Here is a 21,612-nt window from a genome sequence, read left to right as displayed (position 1 = left end):
ACAAGCTAATAATAGCAGCTCAATCAAAATACAAGCTAGAGCGAAGTCTGTGCACCTGTGGCCCAATCATCGACAAGCTTAGCCTCCTTCCAACCCTCCTAGAACAAATAATAGCCCTCAGACAGAAACATACGTCAAGCACAAAGCTTAAAGGAGCTGAAAGTAAAACACAATTAGAGCCCTTTAAACACGAGGAAAAGAAAGAAGATGACAACGCAAAATAAAAACCAGCCGAAATAAGAGTCGCTCCTGTTCTAAAACCGCGCATTTCAACTAAATTAACTAAACTCACAAGAAGACAAAAAAATGTGAAAGGAAAGCAAGAAACAAACAACTAGTAGACAACATGGAGCAAGGTACTAAAATGTTTCCAATATTCGGCGTAACTAGAGAAACAGACAATACGCTAAATGCCACAAGGACTTCAGATGACACAACAGACACTTCAATTGAGGCTAAAAAGGGGTGGTCCCCAGCAATGGCAGCCGGGAGGAACAAGAGCCTAATAAATGAAGAGATAACAATGCCAGAAGTATAGCAGAGCCCGGTCAAAGCGGAAAAAAGTAGCAAATATCGGGGAGTGTACTGAATCCCTAGTACGGAAAAAGCTAACAATAAGCCCAGAGAGCAGCATTCAAACAGAGAGTGAACTAAGCTCAAGAAAAGGCAACATGGAAAATCAAAAAAAGAAGAGAACCTAACGAAGGGACAATGTAACAAAGGAAAAAGGAGGGGCAAGTGGGTAGATTGACATCACAACTATTCAAAAACAGCATTAAGCCCCCGAAGCGGAAGGAAGGGACAAAAGGAACGACTAATGGGAATGAAGGCTCTAACTTGCAACAGAGTAAGGAACCCGGGAACACTGATAGGAGCCTGTTGGGAAGGTCAGGGAACAAAAAGGCAAAAATGGAAATGAGCAAGGGTCTAATAATTTTGCGGTAACAAAACAACCCCACGAGGAAAGGACTGCATGACCACCACTATCCAGCCTGCCAAAAGCTCATCTCCCAGTCCCGCAATAAGGACTATCCTACAATATGGAAACTTTACATTTGGTGAAAGCAGCCCCCTTGGAAAGTATACATGGGAACTGGCCATGGGCAGCAACCTTTGAAACTGAATTGGGACCCCAAAGAAAGGACCTCGCTGCAAAAGGGAAGGAGAACAACCAGAGCACCAGTCCACCGCTAACCACCACAGTACAAGGCGCCGGTAAGAGCAATAAGTTCAAAGTTGACAATCGTAGAATAGAAATATCTACATTGGCGGGAATTGATCATGAAGTCTGCAATAGCAGCACCACTGAGTGGTCAGAAGAACAACCACAACAAATACTACTAACACCAGAGTAGGAGTCCAAGGGATGACATGACATCCTAAACAGGGGCAACATACTTAAATTGCTTGGAATTATCCCTGGGCTAAAATATTTAAATTCAGCCCATCTACTGTCTGTGGAATTTTGCCAGGAAGGAAATGGTAACTTTAACGAACAAACCATTACAACTTGGCAAACGGCGGAGGTCACCCAGCTAATTATTACCTTTAAACAACAATTCGATACATGGGGCATAAGGCTTTGGAAACCTGTAAAACCATGTTACCCAGACCCACTAGGGGAAAAACCCCACAGAGAAGGGGCACAGCCCGGTGGTAAAAGAACAGGCTTACTCAGTCCTCCAGAACGCAAGTGGAAATAGCCTATTAACAACAAGACGCAATGTGGGCAATGCCGAAAAAAAAGGCAATCATAGAGCCTGTCATTGACCACTAGAGTTAGCTTGTGGGCACGCTGAATAAAGTTAAAGTCAATTGACCAGCATGCAAACAGACAATGAGCAACAGCCAAGGAACCCTCTACCTTATCTCGTGGAATATACCCGGATCGTAGAAATGGCTAGAACGATGGCAGGCCTCTACAAGATTGGGCGACATGCAATATAATCGCCTTGCAGGAGACCTGGGCACTGGAGGAGCTGCCTCTTGTTGGTTTCACACACTTTAGTACACCGACAGAGAAACACAGGAGGCATGGAGCCCAAAAGGCGGGCTAGCAGTTTATGTTTAGACTGCAATCAATATTAATTTGGAGCAAATAGCTCCCTACGGACCAAATGTGCAACTAATAAAACTGTATCTACCAGCCAAAGAGGTACCTGTACTATTAGTCAACACCTATGTACATCCATCTCCGAAAGAGAAGAAAGCTCACACTGCTTTGCTAACAACCATAATCAATTATATACGAAACATCAATTCCTTCTGAGAAATCATTATAACAGGAGATTTCAATTCAAATTTAATCTACCCACCAGAAGAGGATGAGAAATTTGCAGTAGATAATAAGTCCTGGGATGTACATCCCTAATATCAGCTCAAGTCGGTTCGTCCCGACCTAGTAGGACAACAACTGGTGAAAACCTTTGAATACCTGGGTTTCAGAATCATAAGCGGTAGAACACCAGAAGACTACCCGCCAATACGTACCTCGGAGGGAAAACTCAATCAAGGCCTGACTAAACTGCAATATCACTACCACTAATGCCCTTTCTCACCTGGTTTGCTATCGAATTTACCACCAAAAGCGATCAATCGATCCAACATATTCACTTGAGTCTAAAGCCTCCTAAGCACCCAATGAGTGTGACAACTGTCGAAAGCACATTTTCAGTCGATGAAATAAAAAATGGTCTGAATTGGCCTGTCAACTCTATCACCTCATGTGTACAAGAAAATTATTGGGTCATGCTAACAAAAAGATTTACAGATACCGAACTCTCGAACAATCTAGTCGGTATAGTGAAGGAGCATGTAAACATCGAGGAGCAAGAGGAACAAAGGAGCAAAGACAGGACCGATACACAAAACACAAATAGCTCCCTAACCTGTCCTCAGACCAAAGTGTCAAGTACAGATGAAGCACAAAGGAATGGAGCCGTAATGAGCACCTGCAGTTTGGGGACTAAACCTAGAAACTCAGGTTACCGACTAGAAGATGTAAAAAGAGTAATCCTGAATGGTCGCGGAAATGGTGCCCCAGGACCAAATGATATCCCCACATAATCTTCAAATCGGTCCCAGACTTTTGGAGCGGGAGACTACAAAATATATTTATAGAAGTGGAGAACAATGTCAAATACAAAAGCATTGAAACCCTTTCATGAAGCTTTTGCATTTGACTCGTAAGGGAATTCTAGTAACAACTAGGGGAACTGCAGCTTGTTGTAAGAATGTGTACGTGTGTTGGCACATCCACCACAGACATTCACCCTGGGAGCCAATAAGGGGTTTTGGTTTACTCAGGACAACCCCTTTTCTGCAGACTGTGCCTGCAATTTGGCCACTCCAAGGAACAATGTTCAGGGCTCATTTGCAGGAACTGCGGGGGGGGGGCAGATCAAAAGGCCCAAGACTGTGTTGCTCCAAAGAAATGCAATCTCTGTGGTAGTGAGGAACACCTCTTTAAAATGTGTCCCAGGGGTATATTCTCCTATGCCTCAGCAGCTAGCACCCATTCCACGCAACACGCTCCAGGTGCTCATACCACTCAGCCAGTAGCTTCACAAGAGCTACAGACTCGGCAGGAACAACCAGACATTACTGACTCTGGCATACTGGGTTGCTTTGATGGTATAGAGATTAGAAGGTGTAGCACACAAGCAGAACAGGAGGGGGAGCCAGAGGTGGCAGTGCCTCCCCTAGACACTGAAGATCCTCCTATCCCCGTTCCTCTGCTGTCCCAGCTGGTAGGGGATGAGGTGGTGCGCATAGAAGCAAAGAGGATTAAAACAGCGGCTTCAGAAAGTAAAGCGTGGCGCAAGCATTTTAAATAACATGGTGCTACTTCCTCCGCTGTACCTGGTGCTGCACCTACCCTCGCAGAGGACGAGATTCCCATCACTGAGGTCCCTGATTCTGGTGTCTCAGTGATCCCCCCAACCCCCACCCACAGCGCAAGTACTTGTTAAAAACGTCACCATAGAGCAGGCAGTAACGGGTCTGAGGCGGGCTACACAGGACACTGCACTTTCTTTGCATTCCTCGACTGTTGCCACAGAGAGGGGCAAGGATATGGAGCACAGCGGGTGGACTACGTACATTTCCATCAAGCACAAAGTGAGATGTACTAAAAGCCAATGGACTCACCTGCTGTCACCTGCTCCAAGCGACATCCTTCTTCCTTGGACCGCTTTCCCCGAGGGGGCTGTGGTAAATAAAATTACCTGGACATTTTTCTATACATTAATATCAATAAGGATAGCTCATAAAATGAGAGGCAGAGTCCGTGGTGTCCGAGTTCAAAAGGGCTTTATTTCAATGGCTCGAGCCAGGGGAGAATCGGGTTCCATCACCACTAAGGTTCAGGAAGGGATATCTAACGTTTTATTAACATCACACATTATATATAGTAAAACCACATAATTGCAATGAATACAGTAGGCGGAACACTCCAGGCGGAGCAAGTGAAGAAAGAGAGATAAGAACACATGGGCGTAAAAGAAGGCGTGTAAAGAGGCGTACACAAAGGTGTTCACTTGATGAGTCATAGGAGTGTCACAGGTGGGTGGATGCATAGAGGAGGTCTGCAGGGTCAGCAGAAACCTTTACCTTACATATGCGCGTAACTGGTCATGACGTGAAATTGACGTGTAACTGGGGAGAGCTGGGGGCTGACTTTAGCACTAGTAGAGGAGACTGGAGTCTGGGATGTCAGAACGACCTGTACCTTTGGCATATCTGATATCTTGTATTTGGAGGATGTATTGTCTGAAGTAAAGGTTTCTCGAGTAAAGGCTGTACATCACTAAACGCTAGTGTGTGCATATATTTCTTCGTGCATTACGAGGGGGCATGGGCCTACTATGGCAACGGGTTCAGTAAATCACTTGCATGGAGCAAGGAAGGCTAGGCCCTATGCTCTGCAGGCGGGAAATGTTTACCTATTTCACTAGACTGGAATGTGTTTTTTCGGAGGCTGAACAGATAACTGTAGGCAAAATACCGTCTTGGCAGGCAGGCCAGGCCGGGCACCTCTTGGCTGGGCAGGGAGTGAGGGAGAGGTCAGGGATGCATACCTAAACTGCAGTTTTTCAGAGACAGAAGAGGCTCGGAGCCTGAATTCAGGGCCTGGCTCGACTGGGCCACAAAAACGTGTGCTTCTCGATGTTTAAACGTGTACCATGTAAATGCATTGGCAACGTAGGCCTCAGTGCAGAATTAACGTTGTATTCATGGAGGGCCTAATAACAGACATGTTAACGGTGGACGCAAATGCATAGGCGTCATCATTTCGGCCATAGAGGGAAAATGCATGGATGTCATGCACATATACTACACGTTGGGGTACACGTAGGGGACACATAGGCCATATAAAATTCCATTTTCCTCATTCCCTCCTTGTCCCCTACGTTCCCTTCAGGATACATCTATCTTCATGAGACCATCTATTTGTTCATACAGCATCATTTGCTCGTCTTTTTTCATACGTGTACGGGAACGTGGACGTGGACGGGGAATACAAGCAGTGGCACACAAGCCGCAAATCGCTGGGCCACATTGCAGACAGAGACAGCAACTGAATACTATTAGCAATATGATTCCTAGGAATGACAATACTTTCCATCCCCAGGCTGATATCACACTCCAGAGCCAGCCGGGCCAAGTCCAGGTGTCTGGATTCTGGTGCATCTGGTGAGCTATCTTATGGAGTCTTGTTATTGCTGCATACACTGATGGTGCGTTATTAGGAATAAACACACAACAACTGGAGCCGATCACTCTACAAGCTCCACCCCTATCGGCCAAGATGACGTCAAGAACAAGGCGGTTCTGAAGAACAACAAGTCTCATAGCAGACTGCTCTTCGGTTAAGTTTCCTAAGGCAAAAGTAGTCTCATTCACTACTGCTTCCAGTGTTCTTGTTAATCTGCGTATTACTTTACTATTTTGAACGGGACCTATGAACCAAAAATATCCTTTAATGTAATCCTTGTACTGGTCCCATGCTGACTCAGAGTAGTCGATAACCGGAGGAAGGTCTCTCCTGTGTCTTACATGTACTAGTTGGGAATCTCGATGATAATGGGATGGGGCTAGAAAAACAGGTGGCAGTAGGAACACAATATAACACGTTCCACCCCAGTCCAAGGGCAGACGTACATAAGCTGTCTGACCACAAATTAAATAGGAATGGCGGGAAGCTTTGAAAGTAGACTTTCCTTTGTCATTGAATTCGACCACAGTATTACAATCACTGTGTCCAAGGTGTACTGAACCATTCTTTCTAACGCATAATTCACCTTTTACTGGTAAGACTGTTATAAACGGTGAACCTGTATTGGCCTCGGATTGGACGTTCAAAATCATGAGGTTAAGAGAGAAATTCCCTAATTCGTACACTTCATTTTCTAGGTCGGTCCCTTTCCTTTGGGGAAGACCGTCCTCGTCTGGGAAACATGACTTATTCATAACTGTATTCAGGTCTCCCCATATCCAATCACCCTGGGAAACTGTGGATTTACTGTCTAGTGATGACATTAAAGCAAACCATGCTCCGCACGAACCATTGTGTGAGAACGGATAAGGAAAGAGAGGCAGAGCTCCCTTCATTTTCTGGTAGGGTGGGGGTCGGCCACATACCCAGCAATCTGTTACATTGCTGGTCTGATGAGTATGGTGTAACATACGAATAAAAGTGTTATTGCGCAGTGCTAGTCGATATGACAATTCATGAGGTGGCAGGTCGCTGAATGTGTGCTCCACAGTGTCATTAAAAGAAGAAGAATGTACATGTGAACCAAGAGGAGGAAAGAAAACATGTAGCGTCAAGCTTATACATATAATCGATATACTTAGAAAAAACATAATGATCAGAGTAACTATGCATCGACTGCGTAAGGATTTGCAGTATTTGTCTTTCATATCTTTCTGTCTATCTCTCTGGCTATTTGGGTCTACGATCTCATACATATCAGAAACCTGTCTAACCGCTTCACCCGAGGGGGACTTAAACAATTAAACGCTGTCTGACTTACTAGATCGTAGCTTTTGTCTATAGATCTGTTGCGGAGTCTTTTCTAGCAAAGGGAGTTTAATGTCAGTGTCGGAACAGTTCTCAGAAACCTTCACGGAACAGTCCTCAGATTTCTTTATCGCGCCAAGTACATGGAATCTTTTAACATGGTGGGCATGGATCCAGCCCTTATGTCCTTCCACTTTAATAGCCGTCCTCGTTGTCAGTAGCACAAGCTTCGGCGACTTCCAACGTGGCTCCAGGGGGCTTGACCGGTCAAAATTTCTCACAAGGACTAGGTCTCCAGGGACGATGACGTGGTCCTTAACTTGGGTGTTGTCTGGGAAAGTGGCGGCAACCTGTGAACGACAAGAGAGTAGTGCAGACATCAAGGAAGCCAGGTAATCTGTCAGCATATTACTGTCAACATCGGTAATTTTGCGTGGCATAGGCGTACCCCACATATTCGGCGGTCTACCAAAGACCACCTCGTACGGGGATAGTCCGGTTCTGGAATGAGCTACCATTCGCATATAAAAGAGGGCAACTGGCAAGGCTACCATCCAATCCACTCCTTTTTCTGCACAGACCTTCGCTAGCCGTGTTTTTAGAGTCTGATTGTGTCGCTCTACGAGGCCTGCTGCCTCGGGGTGTCGTACACAATGGAATTTCCACTGGTACCCTAACAGGAGAGATACTTGTTTCATTAATTCAGAAGAGAATGGCTGTCCATTATCTGAGTACACGACACGGGGCAAGCCGTATCGTGGGAAAAATTCACGAACCAACTGCTTGGCAGTGGTCACAGCAGTGTAATCTGGGACTGGATACGCTTCTGTCCATCTGGATAGGGCACATACAACTACGAGGACATACTTGAATCCTCAACATCTATCCATCTGAATATAATCCATCTGGAGGACTTCAAAAGGGTGGTCAGGAGGATGAAATCCACCTTGTTCCACGGGAATGCCTTTGCCTGGATTGAACTGACAACAGATCATGCAGGTACGCACTTTCTGTTTCGCTGCCGCACGTAAATGCTTGTTGAAACAGATGTTCTGTATACTGTCTAACATGGCTTTTTCTCCTAAGTGTGCTGGACTATGTGCTGTATTTATGATAACCTGAACCATGGAATCGGGGAGAAACCATGTGGCTTTGCCTTTTTTCATCCATCCCTGATCTGTCTGGACCCCTCCTTGTTCAGTCCATTTCTTGATTTCGTCTGAAGTGGCATGTGTCTGTATGTCGAGTATATCTTGTGAGGGATCCCTGACTGTCATGCAATTTGTCAGTGATGGTACTTCAGTCTTTGTTGTGTTATCTGGAATGTCTGTTTGAGTCTGAGCTGTAAGTTTAGCTGTTTGGTCTGCCAGGTCGTTACCCTGGGAAATAGTATCTGTGACCTTAGTATGTACCTTGCACTTCATGATGGCTATCGCTGTAGGCAAGTGTATTGCATCTAATAGAGCTTGAATGAGGGGACCGTGCTGTATTTTGGCTCCATGGGAGGTCAGAAAACCTCTTTCTTGCCAGAGGACTCCAAAGTCGTGAACGACTCCGAAGACATACTGTGAATCTGTGTATATGTTTACTTTCAGGTTCTTGGCTCGTATGCAGGCTTGGGTCAGAGCGATGAGCTCTGCTGCTTGGGCAGACAAGGTGTCAATTCGTCGTGTTTCTATGACTTCAGTATCAGTGGTCACTGCATATGCGGCCACTAACTCTCCTGTGCTTGTTCTCATACATGAACCATCCACATAAAGTGTCAGGTCTGGGTCGGGCAATGCAATGTCTGTCAAGTCTTGTCTGGGCTTCGTCACTGTGTTAATCACTTCCACACAGTCATGTGGTGCAGGGTCTGATGTACTTGAGGGTAAAAGTGTAGCTGGGTTAAGGATGTTACAACGTCTGATCTCTATGTGGGGCTGGAACAATGTCAGTTCATACCCTGTCAGTCTTGCTATAGTCAGGTGCTGTGTCTGTGTCCGATTCAGGAGAACTTCCACTGAGTGTGGAACATGTACTGTCAGGGGATGTCCTAACACTATGGAATCGCTTTGTCTGATTGCTAGAGCTGTTGCTGCAACTGATTTCAGGCACGCAGGCAGAGCCTGGGTCACTGGATCCAATGTATTAGAAAAGTAAGCACAAGGCTTGTGTTTTCCTGCCTGATCTTGTGTGAGAACAGATAATGCTGTGCCATCGGGTTCAGTAACAAAAAGTGTAAAAGGTTTGCTGTAACATGGTGTCGCTAAAACTGGTGCTTGACATAGAGCTTTCTTCAGTTCATCAAAAGCAAGTGTATGTTCCTGAGTCCAAGGGAGGACAGTCGAAGTCGCTGCCTCCTGTGTTGTCAACTGTATGAGTGGTTTGGCTAGATATGCGTACTGAGGAATCCATTGTCTGCAGTAAGAAGTGAGGCCAATAAAGGCCCGTACTTCCTTTTGTGTCTTGGGCTGTGGAAGATGTGCAATTAACTGAATGCGGTCAGGTGTCAGCTGTCTACCCCTCTTGGACAACAAGTGACCAAGGTATACAACTTGCTGGACACAGAATTGCAGCTTTGAAGGGGACACCTTGTGCCCCTTCTCTGCCAGGAAGTATAAGACTGTCAGTGATGCACGTTCACAGTCTCGTTCTGTCCGTGCTGTGATCAAAAGATCATCAACGTATTGGAGCAGTGCAGTGTCAGTAGGCATGTGAATACTGTCTAGTTGTCTTTTCAACGCTTGACTGTAAATACTAGGGCTTTCTGTGAACCCTTGAGGAGCCCTTGCAAATTTGAAGCTTCGGCCATTTAAACAGAATCCGAAAAGGTATTGGCTTTCCGGATGGATTGGGACACTAATGAAGGCGTTCTTGAGATCAATTACAGTAAAGAACGTCGCTTCGGAATCAATGGCAGTCAATAGTGAAGAAATGTCTGGGACCACTGGGTACTGGGGTATTATACATTTGTTCAATTCTCGGAGGTCAATCACTAATCTGTAAACCGGTGGTGCATTCGGGTCAGTTCGTTTGAGAATCGGAATGATAGGGGAATTGCATACATTGGAGTCGGTTTCTACAACCACTCCTTGTGCAATGAGTTCGTCAACAATTTTCAGTAAGGCTACTACAGCCTCAGGTGGTAACTTGTATTGTCGGATTCGTGGCAGTACAACTCCTCGCTTGAGTGTGACACGGTATGGTGTAATGTGCATGTAACCTACATCAGTCGGACCTTTCGCCCATAAGTGCTGTGGTACATTCTGAAGTCTGGGATCAAAATCTCTTAACACATAATGTCCTTTAAAATCACGTAAAAACAATCTCACTCCTTCCGGAGAACAACAAATCACTGCTCCTAGTTCTTTCAACGTTTTTATCCCAAGTAAGTTTTCTGGACATGATTTCGTAAGCAACAAGTCTGTAGTGCGGGACAATGGACCGACTTCTAGGGAAACTGGCTTTGACACTTCGTTAACAATAGGCTTTCCTGAAAATCCCAGGGAAATATTCTGTGAGCCTGAGAGGGGTGCCCCTAGAACCTCGTCGTGACTGATGGTAGTTCTGCTCGCCCCTGTATCAATCAGAAATTTTCTGTCCTTTCCCAATACCTGACTATGTACATAGGGACCCTCTTGATCTACAGGAACCTCGATAAGGCTGTTTCATAAATACTGTTGATAATCGGGGTAATCTGACTGTGCATACTGGTACATTTGTTGTGTGACATGTTGCGTGGCAGCAATGGGTTGCGGTACAGCTACTGTCTGTTGTGCGTTCTGTGGAGTTTGCGTGTTCTGCGGGATGTGTTCCTGTCTAGGAGGACGCGGTCTTTCTTTCGTCTTGCCTGTAGCTATATTATGTTTCAGGACAGCACATTCGTTTATATAGTGACCTGGCTGTTTGCAGTAGTTGCAGTTCCCTTTGACAGGTGCCGCGCCCTTTCTCTGGCCATCGGCGGCTGGAACTGATTGTGCAACTAGTACTTTCATTTTCGTGTCTTTCATGCGTCTCTTTTCGTGTTCTTGTTCTTCTCTAATTCTGTTCTGGTGGTACTGTAACATTTGTAACATTTGGGAAGGACTATTAGCTTGCCAGGTACTCTCAACTTTCAGTACTCTATTTTTGATCTGGGGTGAGGAATTCTCTACCAATTTGGTCACAAAAAGATGTGGGTTCGATTCATTACTTGTCTTCAGGCCACTATTAATAAGAAAACATTTTTCGAATCTAGAATAAAAATCACTAGTATCTTCATCTTGTCTCTGTTTGCAGGCTGAAATGGCATCCCAATCTTCCTTTTTAGTAGTCAATAATCTCGGCAAAACCTGTATCAATAGCTCGGGTAATTCTTTAGCTTTTTCCGAAGACCAATACCTGGGGCTCTTTTATCTTCGTCTTCTAATTCTGTCCAGTTAATCTTTTTCTCTCCCACCTCCCATTATTTCTCTTTAAGCTTTTCATAAATACCTGCTGGTAACAGGACTTTCAACATTTTAATGATATCGGCGTATGTATACTCCCCCATACGGAGCATGTCTTTTAATTCACGGTGGAACCCTGCAGGGTCTTTGTCATGACAGGGCAGTAATTTTTTCATCTCCAATAATTCAATTTTCGTCAAGGGCGTGTAAACAAATACTTGTTGAAGCGCACCCGCGTCAGTTCTAACGGGATGAACCTCTCGTAAGGGATTCTGTCTATCTATGTAAAAGGTCTTTCTTTCTCGGTGTGGAACAGGAACAAAATGCGGGGTCAGGAAAGTCATGTACTTATGTCGTTGTTCTAGTATGACATTAATTAATTCGGTACCTAGACCTCCCCATCTTGCTAGGAGTAAATCGTCCAATAATTTATACAAGGGCCCTGGATCAGAATGCTGACTCTCATACAATATGATGAGATGCTGGGTCATGTAAATACCAGCTAAACGCTGTTCTTCCGGAGGAAGACTCAAAAATGTTTGTGCTACTATATCATCCTTATATATGTTAGAATTTCCAGCCCATTGAACTGCTGACCGGGCTAGTTCCTGTTCATGCATAGTACTAAGTTCGCTACTCCCTACTCGGTTTTTCAATGCTTGGTCAGTAGCCTGGAATATGTGTTCAAAGGAATATCGTTCTGGTATGGGAGAAAGAGGACGTTTCTTGTATTCTAGACGTATGGGTCTGTCAAACGGTCTTGCCCTACCTACGTAATGTATTTTACTTGGGTCCTCAGCTACTAAATCATCGTCCTCTGAGACTTCATCGTCTTCTTTCTCAGCTTCCTTTTCGGCTAGTTCTTTCTTGTGTATATCAAGAATTTCTTTACGAATTTTCCTGTACATGCTTTCTACACTACTCTGTTTATCATGTTTACCCATAGCTATATTGTCACTCCAGTTCATCATACCTTTAGTTACTTCTTTATCTGGCTGGTCTCGTTCCCTGATCAAACAATTAATCAAAAACTGAAAGAGCATGCGTTGAAGCTCCACTTTTCTATTTGCCATGGCCTCGTAAATACTTTCTGGTCCCTCCCCTGTTCTAATGAAGTGGTAGATTTTGCCTAAGTGTTCTTTCATGTCTGGTAAAATAATCAAATAGTCCGCAACGCGTCTTAATCGTATTGAGTATATAAGCATTGAACCCTCACCTGGTACTGGGTCATATATACAATCGGTAAGGTACTGTCTAAAGGTTGCGTATGTCGCTGGTTTTGGCGTGTGTTGTAGTGCTAAATCTCGTAGTGATGATCGTTTTAATGTAGGTGGTGTGGAGGGACCCCCTCCCGCTGCTCCTAGACTGGAATCGCCTTGGCTTGAATCAGGTTTTACTGCCAACGCTGTCGCTGGTAATGCGGGTTGAACTTGTGTTACGGGTGGTTGCGTTTCAAAAGGATTGGTAGGGACGGTGGCAGGAGGAACAGTAGGAGGAGTAGTTAGGTTGACAGGAACGACAGGGTTTGGAGGAGGTACATTTACATTTACATATGCTGGAGCAGCGTCGTCTAAATAGGAGGAAAAGAAAATGTCCGCTGCGATCTGTTTATGACTACGGAGTTTAGTCGGGATCAGTGGTGGTGGCAAGTTACTGGGTACTTCCGGGGTCACTTTAGGTAGGCCCTCGGCGAGGAGGGGGTACATGCCTTTAATAAGGGCATTTCTTTGTCTGTCTAATTGTTCTGCTTTAACCCGTTCACCTTCTTCTAGTAGTTCTTTTTCTTTGGCTCTTTCCGATGCTTCTCTACTTCTCTCTGCTTTCTGAATTTCTTTCTCTGTTCTCCTATGCGCTTCTTTACGCCACAATTCTATGGCATCTTTCTGGGATTGTCTGGCTTTCTTTTTCCACAGTACTTCCTCTACTCTCATGATGCAATCAGCATCCCATGTCCCTGAGACAGGCCATCTATATTTCTCTTCCAGATCCTTTGTGTAGTCTACCCATAAATCTAAGTACAGTATGGCATCTAAGCCATGCTTGTGGTACATAAAGTGTCCAGGAGTGTCCCTTGGCGGGACGGGAACTGCCTCTTCGAGTATCCCTTTCCTGGTCCCTATCTGACGTAATTTCGAAAACAGTGGCATGTTGAAACTAGTTTGAACGAAAACACAATGAGCACAATAATAGACTGTAAACAATCATGCATACCACGACATTAAAACATTGAGAACAGATACTACCTATTACATGGAATAACACAATCCTAAAATAAACCTCGTTTACTGGATGCACTGCTAAAACAGTACAGTCATACCGGTCTCATAAAGAGACACGTCTTTACCGCATCCACCGAAATGGACACGTCTATACCGGGTCTGTGTACCCAGACCCGTCTTGACCGGGCTCAAATAAATGAACCCGTCTATATGCGTTCCCAACAATGGTACTCACCGGGAAGCAAAACTGAAGGCCTCGGAAACTCGATACTGGACTGGACTGCTACGGCTTCTGGTACTGCTACTGCTGCTTCTGCTGCGCATGCGCCTCGGAACAGGTGGGCCTCGGGATACCTCGGACCTTGCTCTCTCGGCTTGGGCTCTGGTCGGTCCGCAATCCTCACCGCCTCGTGTGGATGCCTCGTCGCAGTCTCCGTCTCCTCCGTGGGCCTGAGGGAGTTAGCAGGAAAACCCGCGGATGTGCACAGAATGGGTCCGTCACGGCTATAGCAGGGGTCAGGGGGCTGCGCTTACATCGACGGCGCGTGGGGAAGGGGACTAGTCCCTGTTCGGGCACCAGAATGTGGTAAATAAAATTACCTGAACATTTTTCTATACATTAATATCAATAAGCAGAACAGGAGGGGGAGCCATAGGTGGCAGTGCCTCCCCTAGACACTGAAGATCCTCCTAGCCCCGTTCCTCTGCTGTCCCAGCTGGTAGGGGATGAGGTGGTGCGCATAGAAGCAAAGAGGATTAAAACAGCGGCTTCAGAAGGTAAAGCGTGGCGCAAGCATTTTAAATAACATGGTGCTACTTCCTCCGCTGTACCTGGTGCTGCACCTACCCTCACAGAGGACGAGATTCCCATCACTGAGGTCCCTGATTCTGGTGTCTCAGTGATCCCCCCCAAACCCCCCACAGCGCAAGTACTTGTTAAAAACGTCACCATAGAGCAGGCAGTAACAGGTCTGAGGCGGGCTACACAGGACACTGCACTTTCTTAGCATTCCTCGACTGTTGCCACAGAGAGGGGGAAGGATATGGAGCACAGCGGGTGGACTACGTACATTTCCATCAAGCACAAAGTGAGATGTACTAAAAGCCAATGGACTCACCTGCTGTCACCTGCTCCAAGCGACATCCTTCTTCCTTGGACCGCTTTCCCCGAGGGGGCTGTGGTAAATAAAATTACCTGGACATTTTTCTATACATTAATATCAATAAGGATAGCTCATAAAATGAGAGGCAGAGTCCGTGGTGTCCGAGTTCAAAAGGGCTTTATTTAAATGGCTCGAGCCAGGGGAGAATCGGGTTCCATCACCACTAAGGTTCAGGAAGGGATATCTAACGTTTTATTAACATCACACATTATATATAGTAAAACCACATAATTGCAATGAATACAGTAGGCGGAACACTCCAGGCGGAGCAAGTGAAGAAAGAGAGATAAGAACACATGGGCGTAAAAGAAGGCGTGTAAAGAGGCGTACACGAAGGTGTTCACTTGATGAGTCATAGGAGTGTCACAGGTGGGTGGATGCATAGAGGAGGTCTGCAGGGTCAGCAGAAACCTTTACCTTACATATGCACGTAACTGGTCATGACGTGAAATTGACGTGTAACTGGGGAGAGCTGGGGGCTGACTTTAGCACTAGTAGAGGAGACTGGAGTCTGGGATGTCAGAACGACCTGTACCTTTGGCATATCTGATATCTTGTATTTGGAGGATGTATTGTCTGAAGTAAAGGTTTCTCGAGTAAAGGCTGTACATCACTAAACGCTAGTGTGTGCATATATTTCTTCGTGCATTACGAGGAGGCATGGGCCTACTATGGCAACGGGTTCAGTAAATCACTTGCATGGAGACAGGAAGGCTAGGCCCTATGCTCTGCAGGCGGGAAATGTTTACCTATTTCACTAGACTGGAATGTGTTTTTTCGGAGGCTGAACAGATAACTGTAGGCAAAATACCGTCTTGGCAGGCAGGCCAGGCCGGGCACCTCTTGGCTGGGCAGGGAGTGAGGGAGAGGTCAGGGATGCATACCTAAACTGCAGTTTTTCAGAGACAGAAGAGGCTCGGAGCCTGAATTCAGGGCCTGGCTCGACTGGGCCACAAAAACGTGTGCTTCTCGATGTTTAAACGTGTACCATGTAAATGCATTGGCAACGTAGGCCTCAGTGCAGAATTAACGTTGTATTCATGGAGGGCCTAATAACAGACATGTTAACGGTGGACGCAAATGCATAGGCGTCATCATTTCGGCCATAGAGGGAAAATGCATGGATGTCATGCACATATACTACACGTTGGGGTACACGTAGGGGACACATAGGCCATATAAAATTCCATTTTCCTCAGGGCAGGTACGGCCCTCTACTTTCCTTCTCGGATACGGAGGATGTTGCAAAGGTCTTGAAAGTCAGTGACGGCCCTGTAATAGATATAGAAAGCACACCAGATTTCAACCTCCATAATCACCAGTTGCGAGCGGATGGTCATCACTGAAGATGGAGAGTCAGTGAGGTCAACTACCTCTTCCTAGGTGTAAATATGGCTGGTTCTCTTATGGTTTTCATTATGGCAGTAACAGTAGCCTCTTGCAACATGAGGGGCATAGGTACTGCAGTCTGCAGAGCAATTGTATTAGATTATTTAGCAAAACACACAAGCTGATGTTCTATGTCTTCAGGAGTGTTATCTCCCCCATCAGATGCGATACACCTCATTCCAAAAACAATGGGCATACGGGCCATCGGTTTGGTCAGGAGGAGCAAATAGGAATGATGGGGTGGTCATCCTTCTTAAAAACAAACATTGGCAGATCATGGAGGAAAAAGTTTTATACCCAAGAAGGGCTCTTTTGATTTCAGTACTTATGGATGGAATACATTTACATATTTGTGTTGTTTATGCACCAGCCTCCAAAACAGAATGAGAGGGCTTGTTGAATCTAATCAAACTTTTATTATTAAGGGGTGCTATACCTCTCTTACTAGCAGGGGATTTCAATTGCATCACACACAGCAGGGACAGGCAAGGGTCCCAACAAATGATGTACTGGATGTTACATCAAATTTGTTATTAACTCTAAGACAGGATTCACACCTATATGATACTTTCCGGAAGCATCATTCGCCAGGTGAGGGCTACACTTAAGAGGCGGATCATGGCCTCACACGATCATGCATTGATTATGTGTTTGCTTCTAAAACTCTCTGCGGCGACAACAGCTCTGTTACACCAGTACAGTCTCTTTGTCAGTTCTTCATCGACCTCAAAGGGGTCCTGGATCATGGAAAATTAATAATGACCTCCTTAGACCAGAAGGTGTGCGTCAAATATGTGATGAGCTACAAAAAAATGGGCCCAAAGGAAGGCTCACGTCCCCAATGTGTTCCAATGGTGGAAATGGGTGAAAACTAAAACACGGCTGTTCTTCCAAGCCCAAGGGAAGCTCAGACGCAAAAGGGAATGGCAGGACTTCCAGAGTTTACACAGGATATTTATAGTCCTCCACCAAATGGGAGCAGCTGGGGGTGATGTGAAAGACAAGGTACGCTCTACGAAACTAGACATGCAGAAGTGGTTATACAGACGGAACAAAAATGCTATCTTCCACTCAAGGGTCAAGCATTTCCAAGAGGATGAAAAGTGTACGTCTTTTTTCTTTAAAAAGCTCATGCTTCACACAAGCTGCTAACTAAATTACAAAATGTGAAAGGGGACATATTACAGGGGGTAGATGCGTGCCAGACCATTGCTTCTGACTTCTGACTTCTCTCAGTCCTTGTATGATGCTCCTGTCAAAACACCTTCAGCTTCAGATTTAGAAGAATACTGGGGCATTTTACCTACAGACAGCGATATTTATCGCTAAGTAGGGTTAGCGGCAAAATTATTATCGCCGCGCTTCACCGATTTTTATCGCTGAGATAACTTGCTATTAGCAAGGTATATCTCAAAAGCGATAAAAAACAGGCAAAATGCGTGAATATCGCTGACAATACAGCGATATTCACGGTTTAGCGTGAAACATCTCTTAGCCATGTTATCCACCTCCCATTGGATAACATGGCTAAGAACTGGTATTAGCAGGCGTTCATTTTTGGAGATATTTGCGCTTAGCGCGAATATTTCCATAGCTTTGCCTTTGTAGGTAATAGGCGATAGCCATGTTAGCGACTGTTTTCAGTCGCTAAAATTTTGGCACGCCCACTTTGCAGGTCATTAGCGATAATTGTCGCTGACATGCAAAGCGGGCCCCAAAATGCTCGCTATCGCCTACAAGCTGTCGCTAACTGGTGTTAGCGACAGCTTGGTAATTGGGCGATAAAAGTTTCGCCGCTTTAGCGGGAAAAAGTCCCGCTAAAGTGGCGAAAAAGCCCTTGGTAATATGCCCCACTGTTCTTTACTCACAGGAGGGTTAACATTAGAGCAAAGTAGCTTTCTTGGGCACCTTTTGAAGGTGAGGAATCCCTGGACGCACTGAGATCCTCCCCCAAAGGCTCAAGCCCAGGTTTGGATGGTCTAGATTGGGAGTTTTACAAGAAGTTCTGGGGACTGTTATGCTCTGACAACTTGCAGGCCCCGGAAGAGGGTTTTCAAAATCATTTTTTTTACACATAATTTGTCCGCAGGGCTTATCACCCTCCTTTATAAAAAAGGAGATGAAACATCACTCCAAAACTGGAGACCAATTTCACTACTAAACGTGGATTACAAAGTGGTATCCAAAGTCCTGGCGCGTAGGTTCAGGAAAGTTCTTCATTCATGTATCCACCCTGACCAGACATGTGCAGTTCAAGGTCGCACCATCGTTGACAGTTTGGTTACCACTAGGGATGTTCTGTGGTATGCTCAAGAAAGATCTCTATCACTTGGGGTTTTAAGTCTGCATTTCCAGAAAGCCTTTGACCGGGCGGCTCACCCAACTGTTCTTAATACGTTTTATGAACTGATGTAATGTCAATAAAATTGTAGTACCAAACCTTTGAGAATGGCCTTTAGCCTTTAATCCTTTTCCTGAGACAAGCGATTGCAATTGCCTAGATATATACTTACAAACATACACAACTGCCTGCCAGTGAAGGTGTTCTAGCTTCACAGAGGATTGGCACCATCAGCGCAATGCCCACGTTCCCGCTGCGGCCACGAATAAACTGCCTTTCACCTGTTTTGGGGCTGCAGGCAGGCGCAAGCCTTTTGGACTTTGGTAAAGCCATTCCTTCTCCATGGCGGGACATTGCTGTGCTGAATTGGGACACTGTGCTGTATGGACATTCTATCTCCGAGAAACGTCCTCCCACTGCTTGGAGACTTTGAGCTGTGGTAAAGAATCCCTGTGGGACTCACAAAACTTGTTCCTTTTTTTCATAAAGAAATCTCTGCCACTGATTTCAGGAACCTCTTCCTTAACAAACTAATGACTTATGTTTATGTTGACCGAGCACTTTTGGGGGAGGCAGAAGCTGGTGCACTCTGGCATACGGACAAATGGAAGGGGTGGATCACTTAAAACAGGCTTCATGTTTGCTCCTTTCTGATGCATAATACCCTGCCGCCGGGTTATAAGGATTGGCACTTATATAGGTTTTTTCTGACACCTGCACGAAACTTGGCAAAATTGTAGGGACTGGTAGCCCGATGTGCCTTTGCTAGGTCTCAATATATGTGCTTCAGTGGATTTTGAGAAATTAACGTTTAAATCAAGATATATATCTGTAACAGCGCTCCGGGCAGCGATCCGGTCCGCTTACTTTTCGCTTATCGGAACTTTGCGCGCAGAAAGCTGATTGGCTCTCCGGTGTCTGTCAACATTATAAACAGTCCGGAGCGGCCGCCATCTTGTCTCTCGGTAGGATCGAGAGAGAAGAAGAGGTGAAAAACGAAGGGGGAATTTAATGAAAGGGGGCAAGGTATCCCCCTCTTGACCCCCTAGGAATGTTGTTGGGGTTATTAAAGGGTCCCGTGGGGAAAAGGAAAAAAAAATGATTTTTCACGGTAGAAGCGCTTCACGGGCCGCGAACTGGGCCGCAAACTGGTAGCGAAACGGGAATTCGCCATTTTGTGCTTCGTTAATTAAATTACTAGGTATAAGGGGGTGCGGGAGACGTATCCTAATCCCCTATGTTTCCTGAGGGTGGCTGAGGAGGCTGATATATGTTGATACATCTCTTCCAGCGGCTGTGCGTGAGCTTTTTTTTATTTTGCTGCGTGACAGTCCGGAGCGGCCGCCATCTTGTCTCTCGGTAGGATCGAGAGAGAAGAAGAGGTGAAAAACGAAAGGGGAATTTAATGAAAGGGGGCAAGGTATCCCCCTTTTGACCCCCCTAGGAATGTTGTTGGGGTTATTAAAGGGTCCCGTGGGGAAAAGGAAAAAAAAATGATTTTTCACGGTAGAAGCGCTTCACGGGCCGCGAACTGGGCCGCAAACTGGTAGCGAAACGGGAATTCGCCATTTTGTGCTTCGTTAATTAAATTACTAGGTATAAGGGGGTGCGGGAGACGTATCCTAATCCCCTATGTTTCCTGAGGGTGGCTGAGGAGGCTGATATATGTTGATACATCTCTTCCAGCGGCTGTGCGTGAGCTTTTTTTTATTTTGCTGCGTGACAGTCCGGAGCGGCCGCCATCTTGTCTCTCGGTAGGATCGAGAGAGAAGAAGAGGTGAAAAACGAAAGGGGAATTTAATGAAAGGGGGCAAGGTATCCCCCTTTTGACCCCCCTAGGAATGTTGTTGGGGTTATTAAAGGGTCCCGTGGGGAAAAGGAAAAAAAATGATTTTTCACGGTAGAAGCGCTTCACGGGCCGCGAACTGGGCCGCAAACTGGTAGCGAAACGGGAATTCGCTATTTTGTGCTTCGTTAATTAAATTACTAGGTATAAGGGGGTGCGGGAGACGTATCCTAATCCCCTATGTTTCCTGAGGGTGGCTGAGGAGGCTGATATATGTTGATACATCTCTTCCAGCGGCTGTGCGTGAGCTTTTTTTTATTTTGCTGCGTGACAGTCCGGAGCGGCCGCCATCTTGTCTCTCGGTAGGATCGAGAGAGAAGAAGAGGTGAAAAACGAAAGGGGAATTTAATGAAAGGGGGCAAGGTATCCCCCTTTTGACCCCCTAGGAATGTTGTTGGGGTTATTAAAGGGTCCCGTGGGGAAAAGGAAAAAAAAATGATTTTTCACGGTAGAAGCGCTTCACGGGCCGCGAACTGGGCCGCAAACTGGTAGCGAAACGGGAATTCGCCATTTTGTGCTTCGTTAATTAAATTACTAGGTATAAGGGGGTGCGGGAGACGTATCCTAATCCCCTATGTTTCCTGAGGGTGGCTGAGGAGGCTGATATATGTTGATACATCTCTTCCAGCGGCTGTGCGTGAGCTTTTTTTTATTTTGCTGCGTGACAGTCCGGAGCGGCCGCCATCTTGTCTCTCGGTAGGATCGAGAGAGAAGAAGAGGTGAAAAACTAAGGGGGAATTTAATGAAAGGGGGCAAGGTATCCCCCTCTTGACCCCCTAGGAATGTTGTTGGGGTTATTAAAGGGTCCCGTGGGGAAAAGAAAAAAAAAATGATTTTTCACGGTAGAAGCGCTTCACGGGCCGCGAACTGGGCCGCAAACTGGTAGCGAAACGGGAATTCGCCATTTTGTGCTTCGTTAATTAAATTACTAGGTATAAGGGGGTGCGGGAGACGTATCCTAATCCCCTATGTTTCCTGAGGGTGGCTGAGGAGGCTCATATATGTTGATACATCTCTTCCAGCGGCTGCGCCATCTTGCCTTTTTTCCAATGCCACAATTTTGTCGTGCACGGCATCCATTTTAGATGCCAGGCTGGTCCCAGGCTATCACCTACCCCTGCGGATGTAGTTTATGGCCCCAGCTGTAGAGAATTCAGACATGCCAACCCTCCCGATTCAGGCGTGTGACTACTGATTTCAGTGCTAGTCTCCCGATTTCTG

This window comes from Lissotriton vulgaris, chromosome 1_1 (assembly GCF_964263255.1).
Source record: "Lissotriton vulgaris chromosome 1_1, aLisVul1.2, whole genome shotgun sequence".
NCBI lineage: Eukaryota > Metazoa > Chordata > Amphibia > Caudata > Salamandridae > Lissotriton > Lissotriton vulgaris.
Note: the sequence above shows the minus strand (reverse complement) of the source record.